This window comes from Choloepus didactylus, chromosome 1 (assembly GCF_015220235.1).
Source record: "Choloepus didactylus isolate mChoDid1 chromosome 1, mChoDid1.pri, whole genome shotgun sequence".
Classification (NCBI taxonomy): Eukaryota; Metazoa; Chordata; class Mammalia; order Pilosa; family Megalonychidae; genus Choloepus; species Choloepus didactylus.
The window spans coordinates 250,306,038-250,318,158 of NC_051307.1; the positions used below are offsets into that span (position 1 = coordinate 250,306,038).

A 12,121-nucleotide genomic window follows, 5' to 3' on the forward strand; every position below is an offset into this window, starting at 1 on the left:
GTTGAAATATAACTTAGTAAATTCAGCACATGTCAATATTATTTTTTTATTATTTTTACAAAATATTATCAAAATACTTTTTCACCAAAATGTATCATATAGCACATGAACAGGGATACATTTTTCTAATATGAAATGTTTTTTGGTAAAAATATCTACAGTATATGTTAATGAAAGATGCAAAAGCATAAAAAACATTTACTTACACCAATTACAGATGATTGGAAACATAAGTATAACCTTACTAATTAGAAAGCAATAAAAAATAGTCTTTAAAATGCCTTTGGGATTTGGAGGTATGCTTCTGGAAAAATAACAGGACTGAAAATGCCCTACTCACTTAAACAAATAGGAAACAAGAATAATATATTTAATAACAGTTTTTGAGACATTTGGAAATAGGCAACAACGGTCTGTAATCCATGAGAGAATGAACATAAGTGAATTGATCTCTTCAAGTGCACCAGCTTACTACCCGGAAAAGGTTACAATGCAACATACAAACAAAATGGAAATAGAGCGTGGTTGCTTGCTGAATTAGAGAAGTGACAGAGTTTGGAGTTCTGGAATCCAAAGCAGTTAGAAATTGTGAGCTACAGTATAAAGAGGAATCTGCACAGAGACAACTCTGGTGATTCTCAGAGGAATTTTCTTAAGTTGTTAGCTGAGAACTGATCTATGCAGATGTTTTAGAAAACTACCAATGTCAAAGAACCACAGAAATGAATAGTTAGAACAGTCTCTGTATCTTATAGTTCAAGTAGGTAAAGAAAAGCATAAGCATGATGAAGAGATAAAAAGCAAGATATAAAAGAGAACAACTCAAACTGCTAGAGATGAAAAATGCATTACCTTAAATGAAAATACATTGTATAGGGTTAAAAGCAGATTAGACACTGCAAAAAAATTATTTTCAAGTGTACATAGAAAATGAGAATGACCATATGGGGGGGTGAGGGGGCGGGGGGGGGAGACCACTCCATAAAAGAGCTAAAATCTTTTGTTTCTCTGACCCCAATGGAATTAAAGTAGAAATCAATAACAGAAAGATAACTGAAAAAAATCTCCAAATGCTAGGAAATTAACAGAATTCTAAATAAACCATGGTAAAAATCATAGGGAATTTAAAAAATATTATCTACTGAAAGAAAAGCATATCAAAATTTATGGGACACATCTAAAGCATTTATAGCATTAAATGCTTATTGAAGAAAAGAAAAGTCTCAAATCAATAAGCTAAACTTCTCCCTTAACAAACCAGAATGAAAGAGCTAATGAAACCAGCAAATATCCCTCAAATAGTGAATGCATAAATAATTTGTGGAATCCAATACAATGGAATGCTACTAGGCAATTAAAAGGAATAACTTATGATACTGATAGATGTATCTTAAAAGCATTATGCTGAGTGAAGAAATCAAGATATAAAAGACTAACCATAGTTTAAATCCATTTATGTAAATTCTAGAAAGGGCAAAATCACGGTGCACAGAAAGCAGGAGTTGGTGGGGGCAGTGAGTTGACTGTAAAGGGTTATGATGAACTCTGTGGCATGATGGAAAATTCTACATTACACATCCATATACATTATTCACAGCTCATTCAATTGTACACTTAAAATTACTCAGTTTTATTGTTTGTAAATTGTACTTCATAAGTTGACAAAGTCTTTAAACTATATTTTTCATTCTAGATACCACCAGAGGGTAATAAGTAGAAAGCTAAGTGAGATCATCCCAGTGAATAAGCCTTGACATCAAATACAACAATTACATATGTATTTTCTTTGCTGTGTACAGCATACGGCTGACTTGGCAGAACTTGTGTTGTCAAACGATATGAAGAGTGGACAAGGCACATCATACTTATAAGTGATGGAATACTCAAGTCAGACAAGGAAGGCCTTTTGCTTATGCCATAATCATATGGAAATATATCCATTGTGATCAATTATGCCATTGCTTAAATATGACAGATTGAATTATATACTCCATTTGAGACATGTTCCTAATCTTAATCCACGTATCTGTAGATGGGAGCCTATTGTAAATAGGACCTCTTGAAGATGTTCTTTCAGTTAAGGTGTGGCCCAACTGAATGAGAGTGGGTCCTAATCTGGATTACTGGAGTTCATTATAAGCAGAAGAATTCAGACATTGTCAGAGAAAGACACAGGAAGGGGCTAGAATCCAGAAGTCAACAGAATCTGGAAGAAAGAGGAGAGAACATTACCATGTGATGCTTGTGCAAGCCAAGGAACCCCAAGGATTTCTGGCAGCCGGCACCAGAATGTTACGGACTTTGGGGAAAAAAACAAAACAAAACAAAACAAAAAAAACTATAGCCTTGCTGACACCGAGACTTTGGAGTTCTCTTGGCCTCAAACCCATGAACCACTACATTTCTGTTGTTTAAGACAACCCATGGTATGGTATTTATACTAGCAGTTCAGGAAAGCTAAGACGGGCAAGTTCTAGTTTCACCTTTGGTACTTTGAAGGATTGGGAAGAATGGATACCAATTTTAAGCAAGATGCTGTGCAATTTCTTTGCAAAATACATGCTAATATGACACTGAAGAATCTTCCTGTTTCATTATGGTTATTTTATGACTTAAGAACCAAGAGAAGAAGCATACGAGCATTATCCAGTAATGTAAGTAAAATCCTAAAAAAAAAAAAAACCTGAAAAATGTTACTGTAAAGAATAAATAAGAAAGAAAATTAGCACATAATGTCAACTGGATTCTAAGAATTGTATAAAATCCATCAAGTAGTAAGTGCTCATACATGCTTACCATATGTGCTTGTATTGTTTAATGGGTAAGGATGAAATGTTTGCTTTTAATCTGGAAAGGGAAAAGTTGTTAATCTTCTGCAGGTTGAACTTCACCAATTAGGTTCTAAATGTATTACTATAACTGAAACTGGAGGAAAGAAAATATACTACTGAAACTCTGACTATATACTTCTGAAATACTGAGAATGAATATTAGCAAGTATAAATCAATGTAAATATTTGAGGAGGGAAGGGCTAAGACTTACAACGCTCTGGCATCTCTATCAGCCAGGTTATCAAAAGCTAAGGAGAGCACTAAACTAAAAACAAGGGAAACGAAGTCTTGACTGTTTTTCTAAAATGGGATGATCCCTGCAAATGCTTGATGAATAAGACTATATCTTCAACTTGGGTTGTTACTTGAGACAACAAAGTCAACAACCTCCTAAAAATGTACATCCTACATCTTCATTTTGTCCTTTTTCTGTTACAGGCTTCCTTAAAAAATGCTTTGTCATTAAGGGTAAATGAACAGCAGAATTCAGTTATGGAAAAAAATACAAATAAATAATCCCAGACAAACAAAAATGTAGAACACATCAGTCTGGACCAACCTAAGTGATACAAAGAAATTGTAGATATGGGGATGGAAGTAGAGGTTTGGAAGAAAGATATCTAAAATAGGACATATATTGTTAAATTGCCTAGTATTTTGAAATGTGAACCTTTTGCATTTGTTGACAGTACTAACGCATGGTGGTGAGTCTTTGGAAGTAAATATGCCCTTTAGTGCCCCAACTAACTTTCGATTGATATATAATGAGTTGGTTAAAGGAAATATTGGATGTCAATAACCAGTGAGATTGTGATAAAATGAGAGAGAAAATTTATAAAATCAATACTTTAAAATAATTTCATTGTTATTGCTAGATTGCATGAAAATAAACAACACAGCAGGCACAAAGGTTCTTTATGCCATTTACCAGGAGATTTTCTCTAATGAATCAAAGCCCATGCATGCTGATACATTGCTCTCTGGAGGGGAAAAAAAAGAATAATTTTAATGTATATAAGTGAACAAAATTTTGCCAAATGATTTGGTTACTTATTCCACAAATTTCTCTCCAACTATTCTTGCTTCTGACCAGAGTTTGCATTTTCCATGGAAAATAGTACTGCTCTTTTCAGAGTTAATTCATAAGTTAGCTCAAAAATGAAAAATTTCTGTCATTCTTATGTGGGCTTGGTTAGAATTGTATGATCATTCAAAACATTTTTATTGTACTCCAATGCAATAGCATTCACATAGCATTAGTTTGTGTGCTCTCTAGAAGTTGGAATTACTTACTCACTTTTGCATCACTAGTTCTAAAAAATGTGAATGATTCAGTGAGCATAGGACCTGGCCTGGGCAGCACGTGGAAGTCCGTGTACAGTCAGTGTCTTGCAGTACATTCACAGAGTTTTATATTCATGACCACAATCAATTTTAGAACATTTTCATTACTCCAAAAAGTAAAACCCGATTCCCCTTGTACTCCCTTATTATTTACATTTAGCGTGGTGTGGTTCCCTTGTTAAAACTGATGAAAGCATGTTAAAATATTACGGCCAAATATAGTCCATAGTTTGCATTATGCGTATTTTCCCATATACCTCCCTATTGTTATCACCTTGTAATAGTGTTGTGTATCTTTGTTCTAGTTTATGAAAGAACATTCTTTTTTTGTACTATAACCAGTCATCATCCACAAGGCTCACTGTGTTATACAGTCCCAAGTTTTATCCTCTAGCTTTCCTTCTAGTGATATACACAGCCCTAAACTTCCCCTTTCAACCATAGTCACACTCATAATAATATGCCATCACCATCTCTATCTCCAAACATTTATAAATTCTGCACAAATTAAACATCAACTCCCCATTCTCTACCCTCATATCTCCTGGTAACCTATGTCTATGTTTTAACTCTGAGTTTACAAATTATAATTAGATCATATTAGTGAGCTCATACAATATTTATCCTTTCTGTATGTTTTACTTCACTCCACATAATGACCTCAAGTTTCACCCATGTGGTTGCATGCATCAGGCCTTCATTCCTTCTCATAACTGAATAATATTCCATTGTGTATATATACCACACTTTATCTATTAATCGGTTGATGGAGTAATGCCCCATATGAGCATGAGTGTGCAAATGTCTGTTTACATCCTTGCTTTCAATTCTTCAGGGTCTGTATGTAGTAGCAGCATTGCTGGGTCATATGGCATTTCTATACTTAGCTTCCTAAGGAACCGCCAAACTTTCACAGTGGCTGTACCATTTTACATTCCCACCAGCAGTAAATGAGTGTTCCTATTTCTCCACATCCTCTCCAAGACTTGTAGTTTGCTGTTTTTTTTTTTTTTTCTTTTAATAGTAGCCATTCTGGTAGCTGTAAGATTATCTCTCATTGTGGTTTTGATTTGCATTTCCCTAGCAGTAATGTTGAGCATCTTTTCATAGGCTTTTTAGCCATTTGTATTTCCTCTTTGGAGAAATGTCCATTCAAGTCTTTAGACCATATTTAATTAAGTTGTATTTTATTGTTGAGTTGTATGATTTCCTTATATATTCTGGATATTAAACCATTATTGGACATGTGTTTCCAAGTATTTTCTCCCTTTTAATAGGCTGCCTTTTCACGTTCTTTGTCAAAGCCCTTTGAAACACAGAAATATTCAATTTTGAGGAGTTCCTATTTATCTATTTTTTCTTTCATTGCTTCTGCTTTGGGTGTAAGGTCTAGGAAACTACCTCCAATCACTAGACTTTGAAGATGTTTCCCTATATTTTATTCTAGGAGTTTTATTGTTGTGGCTCTTATATTTAGGTCTTTGATCCATTTTGAGTTAGTTTTTTTTTTTTTTAGGTGTGAGAAAAAGGGGTCCTCTTTCATTCTTTTGGGTATGGATATCCAGTTCTCCTAGCACCATTTGTTGAAAAGACTGTTGTATCCCAGGTGAGAGTATTAGCAACCTTGTCAAAAATCAATTGACCATAGATGTGAGGGTCTATTTCTGAACCCAATTCTATTCCTTGGTCAATTTATCTAACTTTATGACAGTACCATGCTGTTTGGACCATTGTAGCTTTGTAATATGCTTTAAAGTCTGGAAGTGTGAATCTTCCCGCTTCATTCTTCTTTTTCTGGAGGTTTTTGGCTACCTAGGGCCTGTTACACTTTCAAATAAATTTGATAATTGCCTTTTCTAATTCTATAAAGTAGGCTGTTGGCATTTTGATTGGGATTGAACTGAATCTGTCAATCAATTTGGGTACAATTGCCATCTTAATGTTATTTAGTCTTCCAATCTATGAATACCAAATGTCCTTCCATTTATTTTGGTCTTCATTGATTTCTTTTAGCAATGTTTTTTAGTTTTGTGTGTACAAGTCCTTTACATCCTTGGTTATATTTATCCCTGCATATTTGTTTCTTTTAGTTGCTATTGTAAATGGACTTTTTTTCTTGATTTTCTCCTCAGATTTTTCATTAATAGTGTATAGAAACACTACTGATTTTGGTGTTTTGATCTTGTATCCCACCACTTTGCTGAACTTGTTTATTAGTTCTAGTAGCTTTATTGTAGCTTTCTCAGAACTTTCTAAATATAGGGCCACATAATCTGCCCACATAGTGAAAGTTTTACTTCCTCCTTTCCAATTTGGATGCTATTTATTTCTTTTTCTTGACTACTTCCTCTAGCTAGAATTTCCAGCACAATTTTGAATAACAACAGTGAGATTGAGCATCCTTGTTTTGTGCCAGATCTTAGAGGGAAAGCTTTCAATCTCTCACCATTGATTGAGATGATAGCTTGGGATTTTCATACATGCCCTTTGTCATGTTGAGGAAGTTTCCTTTGATTCCTACCTATTAAAGTGATTTTATCAAGAAAGGATGCTGGATTTTGTCAAATGCCTTTTCTGCATCAGTCACGATGACCAAGTGGTTTTTCCCTTTCAATCTGTTAATGTGGTGTATTATATTAATTGATTTTCTTATGTTGAACTACCTTTACATACCTGGGTTAAATTGCACTTGGTCATGGTATATAATTCTTTTTATGTGCCATTGGATTCAATTTGCAAGTATTTTGTTGAGGATTTTTGCATTTATGTTCATTAGAGAGATTGGAGTGTAGTTTTCTTTTCTTGTAGTATCTTTATGAGACTTTGGTATTAGGGTGATGTTGGCTTCATAGAATGAGTTAGGTCATGTTCCCTATTCTTCAATGTTTTGAAAGAGTTTGAGCAGGAGTGGCTTCAATTTTTTTTTTGGAATGCTTGGTAAAACTCACCTGTGAAGCCATCTGGTCCTGGGCTTTTCTATGTTGGGATTTTTTTTTTAATGTGGGTAATATGTTACCATTTAAATGATTCAGGCCAAATGCCATTACATACAGAAAAAAGAAAGGGGTGGGAGGGCGGGGCAAGATGGCAGACTGGTGAGCTGTATGTTTTAGTTACTCCTCCAGGAAAGTAGGTAAAAAGCCAGGAACTGCGTGGACTGGACACCACAGAGCAATCTGTCTTTGGGCATACTTCATACAACACTCATGAAAACGTGGAACTGCTGAGATCAGCGAAATCTGTAAGTTTTTGCGGCCAGGGGACCCGCGCCCCTCCCTGCCAGGCTCAGTCCCGGGGGAGGAGGGGCTGTCAGCTCCAGGAAGGAGAAGGGAGAATTGCAGTGGCTGCTCTTACCGGAAACTCATTCTACTGATTCAAACTCCAACCATAGATAGACTGAGGCCAGACACCAGAGACTCTGAGAGCAGCCAGCCCAGCAGAGAGGAGACAGGCATAGAAAAAAAACAACATGAAAAACTCCAAAATAAAAGCAGAGGATTTTTGGAGTTCTGGTGAACACAGAAAGGGGAAGGGCGGAGATCAGGCCTTGAGGTGCATATGCAAATCCCGAAGCAAGGCTGATCTCTCTGCCCTGGGCACCTTTCCTTAATGGCCCTGGTTGCTTTGTCTATTAGCATTTCAATAACCCATTAGATCTCTGAGGAGGGCCGTTTTTTTTTTTTTTTTTTTTTTTTTTTTTTTTTTTTTTTTAAATCCTTTTTGCTTTTTCTAAAACAATTACTCTAAGAAGCTCAATACAGAAAGCTTCAAAGAATTGAAATTTGAGCACGTCAAGTCAAGAGCAGAACTAAGAGAGCTCTGAGACAAAAGGCAATAATCCAGTGGCTGAGAAAATTCACTAAACAACACAACTTCCCAAGAAAAGGGGGGTGTCTGCTCACAGCCACCATCCTGGTGGACAGGAAACACTCCTGCCCATCGCCAGCCCCATAGCCCAGAGCTGCCCCAGACAACCCAGTGTGACGGAAGTGCTTCAAATAACAGACACACACCACAAAACTGGGCGTGGACATTAGCCTTCCCTGCAACCTCAGCTGAATGTCCCAGAGCTGGGAAGGGGGAGCAGTGTGAATTAACAGAGCCCCATTCAGCCATCATTTGAGCAGACTGAGAGCCTCCCAACACAGCCCAGCAGCCCAGAACTGCCCTGGGGGGACGGCACTCACCTGTGACATAGCACAGTCATCCCTCAACAGAGGACCCAGGGTGCACAGCCTGGAAGAGGGGCCCACTTGCAAGTCTCAGGAGCCATACGCCAATACCAAAGACTTGTGGGTCAGTGGCAGAGACAAACTGTGGCAGGACTGAACTGAAGGATTAGACTATTGCAGTAGCTTTAAAACTCTAGGATCATCAGGGAGATTTGATTGTTAGGGCCACCCCCCCTCCCCGACTGCCCAGAAACACGCCCCACATACAGGGCAGGCAACACCAACTACACACGCAAGCTTGGGACACCAATTGGGCCCCACAAGACTCACTCCCCCACTCACCAAAAAGGCTAAGCAGGGGAGATCTGGCTTGTGGAGAACAGGTGGCTCGTGGACGCCACCTGCTGGTTAGTTAGAGAAAGTGTACTCCACGAAGCTGTAGATCTGATAAATTAGAGATAAGGACTTCAACTGGTCTACAAACCCTAAAAGAACCCTATCAAGGTCAGCAAATGCCACGAGGCCAAAAACAACAGAAAATTATAAAGCATATGAAAAAACCAGACGATATGGATAACCCAAGCCCAAGCACCCAAATCAAAAGACCAGAAGAGACACACCTAGAGCAGCTACTCAAAGAACTAAAGATGAACAATGAGACCCTAGTACGGGATATGAAGGAAATCAAGAAGACCCTAGAAGAGCATAAAGAAGACATTGCAAGACTAAATAAAAAAATGGATGATCTTATGGAAATTAAAGAAACTGTTGACCAAATTAAAAAGATTCTGGACACTCATAGTACAAGACTAGAGGAAGTTGAACAACGAATCAGTGACCTGGAAGATGACAGAATGGAAAATGAAAACATAAAAGAAAGAATGGGGAAAAAAATTGAAAAACTCGAAATGGACCTCAGGGATATGATAGATAATATGAAACATCCGAACATAAGACTCATTGGTGTCCCAGAAGGGGAAGAAAAGGGTAAAGGTCTAGGAAGAGTATTCAAAGAAATTGTTGGGGAAAACTTCCCAAATCTTCTAAACAACATAAATACACAAATCATAAATGCTCAGCGAACTCCAAATAGAATAAATCCAAAAAAACCCACTCTGAGACATATACTGATCACACTGTCAAACATAGAAGAGAAGGAGCAAGTTCTGAAAGCAGCAAGAGAAAAGCAATTCACCACATACAAAGGAAACAGCATAAGACTAAGTAGTGACTACTCAGCAGCCACCATGGAGGCGAGAAGGCAGTGGCACGATATATTTAAAATTCTGAGTGAGAGGAATTTCCAGCCAAGAATACTTTATCCAGCAAAGCTCTCCTTCAAATTTGAGGGAGAGCTTAAATTTTTCACAGACAAAGAAATGCTGAGAGAATTTGCTAACAAGAGACCTGCCCTACTGGAGATACTAAAGGGAGCCCTACAGACAGAGAAACAAAGACAGGACAGAGAGACTTGGAGAAAGGTTCAGTACTAAAGAGATTCGGTATGGGTACAATAAAGGATATTAATAGAGAGAGGGAAAAATATGGCAAACATAATCCAAAGGATAAGATGGCCGATTCAAGAAATGCCTTCACGGTTTTAACGTTGAATGTAAATGGATTAAACTCCCCAATTAAAAGATATAGATTCGCAGAATGGATCAAAAAAAATGAACCATCAATATGTTGCATACAAGAGACTCATCTTAGACACAGGGACACAAAGAAACTGAAAGTGAAAGGATGGAAAAAAATATTTCATGCAAGCTACAGCCAAAAGAAAGCAGGTGTAGCAATATTAATCTCAGATAAAATAGACTTCAAATGCAGGGATGTTTTGAGAGACAAAGAAGGCCACTACATACTAATAAAAGGGGCAATTCAGCAAGAAGAAATAACAATCGTAAATGTCTATGCACCCAATCAAGGTGCCACAAAATACATGAGAGAAACATTGGCAAAACTAAAGGAAGCAATTGATGTTTCCACAATAATTGTGGGAGACTTCAACACATCACTCTCTCCTATAGATAGATCAACCAGACAGAAGACCAATAAGGAAATTGAAAACCTAAACAATCTGATAAATGAATTAGATTTAACAGACATCTACAGGACATTACATCCCAAATCAACAGGATACACATACTTTTCTAGTGCTCACGGAACTTTCTCCAGAATAGATCATATGCTGGGACATAAAACAAGCCTCAATAAATTTAAAAAGATTGAAATTATTCAAAGCACATTCTCTGACCACAATGGAATACAATTAGAAGTCAATAACCATCAGAGACTTAGAAAATTCACAAATACCTGGAGGTTAAACAACACACTCCTAAACAATCAGTGGGTTAAAGAAGAAATAGCAAGAGAAATTGCTAAATATATAGAGACGAATGAAAATGAGAACACAACATACCAAAACCTATGGGATGCAGCAAAAGCAGTGCTAAGGGGGAAATTTATAGCACTAAACGCATATATTAAAAAGGAAGAAAGAGCCAAAATCAAAGAACTAATGGATCAACTGAAGAAGCTAGAAAATGAACAGCAAACCAATCCTAAACCAAGTACAAGAAAAGAAATAACAAGGATTAAAGCAGAAATAAATGACATAGAGAACAAAAAAACAATAGAAAGGATAAATATCACCAAAAGTTGGTTCTTTGAGAAGATCAACAAGATTGACAAGCCCCTAGCTAGACTGACAAAATCAAAAAGAGAGAAGACCCATATAAACAAAATAATGAATGAAAAAGGTGACATAACTGCAGATCCTGAAGAAATTAAAAAAAATTATAAGAGGATATTATGAACAACTGTATGGCAACAAACTGGATAATGTAGAAGAAATGGACAATTTCCTGGAAACATATGAACAACCTAGACTGACCAGAGAAGAAATAGAAGACCTCAACCAACCCATCACAAGCAAAGAGATCCAATCAGTCATCAAAAATCTTCCCACAAATAAATGCCCAGGGCCAGATGGCTTCACAGGGGAATTCTACCAAACTTTCCAGAAAGAACTGACACCAATCTTACTCAAACTCTTTCAAAACATTGAAAAAAATGGAACACTACCTAACTCATTTTATGAAGCTAACATCAATCTAATACCAAAACCAGGCAAAGATGCTACAAAAAAGGAAAACTACCGGCCAATCTCCCTAATGAATATAGATGCAAAAATCCTCAACAAAATACTTGCAAATCGAATCCAAAGACACATTAAAAAAATCATACACCATGACCAAGTGGGGTTCATTCCAGGCATGCAAGGATGGTTCAACATAAGAAAAACAATCAATGTATTACAACACATTAAAAACTCGAAAGGGAAAAATCAATTGATCATCTCAATAGATGCTGAAAAAGCATTTGACAAAATCCAACATCCCTTTTTGATAAAAACACTTCAAAAGGTAGGAATTGAAGGAAACTTCCTCAACATGATAAAGAGCATATATGAAAAACCCACAGCCAGCATAGTACTCAATGGTGAGAGACTGAAAGCCTTCCCTCTAAGATCAGGAACAAGACAAGGATGCCCGCTGTCACCACTGTTATTCAACATTGTGCTGGAAGTGCTAGCCAGGGCAATCCGGCAAGACAAAGAAATAAAAGGCATCCAAATTGGAAAAGAAGAAGTAAAACTGTCATTGTTTGCAGATGATATGATCTTATATCTAGAAAACCCTGAGAAATCAACGATACACCTACTAGAGCTAATAAACAAATTTAGCAAAGTAGCGGGATACAAGATTAAT

The 12,121-nt window shown here is 36.8% G+C and overlaps 1 long non-coding RNA gene across 2 annotated transcripts in view; it reads left to right on the plus strand.

The window, feature by feature from the left end:
• LOC119529398 overlaps positions 1-12,121 on the plus strand; it is a 226,502-nt gene that overhangs the window by 17,796 nt on the left and 196,585 nt on the right. The window contains exon 3 of one of the 2 annotated variants that reach the window (XR_005215859.1): positions 3,271-3,391. The exons of the other annotated variant lie outside the window; for it this stretch is intronic. This is a non-coding gene — a long non-coding RNA (uncharacterized LOC119529398). Of the gene's footprint in view, positions 1-3,270; positions 3,392-12,121 lie in introns of those variants that run through there. 2 annotated transcript variants of the gene reach the window in all.